This window comes from Malania oleifera, chromosome 11 (genome assembly GCF_029873635.1).
Source record: "Malania oleifera isolate guangnan ecotype guangnan chromosome 11, ASM2987363v1, whole genome shotgun sequence".
In the NCBI taxonomy this organism is placed as follows: Eukaryota; Viridiplantae; Streptophyta; class Magnoliopsida; order Santalales; family Ximeniaceae; genus Malania; species Malania oleifera.
Genome location: NC_080427.1, coordinates 1,082,195 through 1,084,143, shown reverse-complemented (window position 1 = coordinate 1,084,143; position 1,949 = coordinate 1,082,195). Strand labels below are relative to the sequence as shown.

General features: G+C 35.2%; 1 non-coding gene across 1 annotated transcript; it reads right to left on the bottom strand.

Annotated features, from left to right (window-relative positions):
- Positions 1-1,535: 1,535 nt before the first annotated feature.
- Positions 1,536-1,641, bottom strand: LOC131143657 (small nucleolar RNA R71). Its single transcript, XR_009133639.1, has one exon. It is a non-coding gene; the product is annotated as a small nucleolar RNA R71 (small nucleolar RNA).
- Positions 1,642-1,949: the final 308 nt, after the last annotated feature.

Genomic DNA, 1,949 nt, shown 5'->3' with positions numbered 1-1,949 from the left:
ATACACATAGTTTATAGGTATGCTGAAAAGTAAAGAGAATAAGGGAAAGAGAAAGAGACCACAATTTTTACGAGGTTTGGCTTATCCCTAGCCTACATCCTCTCCTTAGGCAAACCTCCTAAGGATTCCACTATACATGTTCATTTTCAGGCAGAAAAAAACCTTATACACTCCTTCAATAGCTAGAGTAATCACCTCTCCTAGCTATACCCCATGCTCGGACAACGATCCAACAACTTGGAATCATCCAAGAGCACTGAAAAAAATACAAGATAATTATTGCGTACAAGAACACTCACTTAAAGAGAAGATTAGTACAAATTCAGAACACTATGCACTTCAATATTCAAATATCAATATGAAATAGAATTGAATCTCAAGTTAGAATCCACCAATTCCTTCTCTAGATGAATATCAATAGTAGGAACTGAGAGTATGATGGATTAGCAACTCAAAAATTTAGAAATTTGATTTTTTCAATGAGTGAGCAAGAGAAATCTTTTTAAGAGCAAGTTGCTTTTGGAAAATTTTGTCAATTCTTTATTTCTTGGTGTAAATTTGATTTGAAAAGCTATGTATTTATAGGCTTAGAAAAGCGTTTTCGTGATGCCCAAGTTTACTTGGAGTATCTTCCAAGTTTTTAGAAAATTTGGGGCACAAGCAACCTTTATTTGAAATTAAAACATTTATAAATTTCTGACTATTAAAAGTGTTCAGATGACTGAACTTTTGGGTTCAGTATTCTGAAGTTCCTTAATGCTTTGAAAAATTAAACTAGACACAGGGTTAGACGTCTGAAGTGTCGGTTCAAACTTCTAAAGTTCCTATTTAGACAACTGAACTGGCCATTTAGAAGTCTGAAGGTGTTCTTCCTATTCTATGTTTCAAAAATAAAATCTTTAGTCTTCTAAATTAAATCTTCAAAATTCTAAAGAAATTTTTCAGACGTCGGAGGATTCTCCTCAGTCATCTGGATAGACCACTTTCATAAATTTTAGTTTTGTTTTCAAATTCCTTTTTGCTCTCTTGCTTTGATTTGTTATAAAACATTTTTTGGGTTTTGAAATAAGGTCTCAAAGTCAATATTTAACCCTAGAAGAGCTTCAAATTATTTTATATGATATTCAAAAAGGAAGTACTTACATCATGATCCTAAATCATAAAACTCTTTTCTTCAAGCCTTGCTTGGTATTTCACTTTAAGATCCTTTTGACTTGAACTATGAGTAAGCTTTAAGTGTCCTCATATTCTGCTTATATTGAAGTTGCTTTGAGCTCTCTTTCTTAATATTTTCTTCATGTGAATAAGACTTTGTGATTCTTTGAGCTTTCCATTCTTTTCCTTTGGAACTTTGTCTTATACTCAATCCTGAAACATCACCACTCAACCAACTCATATTAGATTATCCTTTATTGGTTATCATCAAAACAAGATTGGAAAACCATGTAAGGCCAACAAGCCGAACTCAGTGGCTAACTGGGCCACCATATAGCAGGAATTCCTAAAGAAGTACTTCCCAATTGGGAAGACTAATCAGCTTCAGAAGGCCATCACGAGTTTTTCACAGATGGATGGGGAACTCTTTTTCGAGACTTGGGAGCGCTTTAGGGACTTGCCCCGTAAATGCCCACATTATCAAGTCCCAAAGTGGCAATTAGTCCAAACCTTTTATGAAGGGTTAGTTAAGAGAGATAGATCATTGGTTGATATGTCATGCAGAGGTATTTTCCTCACGAAGCACGAGAATGAAGCTTAGGTTCTCTTTGAGAATCTATCTTAGAATTCTCAACAGCACACCACTGCTATTCGTAGACCCCCTAACCCATCCACCTTCGAACCTCAATGCGTTTATGGGTTGACCACAAGCCATGATCTAGCACCCACTCTGCACACTATATCGAAAAAGGTAGATTAATGCTTGTTTTTAAGAAAACAACAACGGTCAAGGA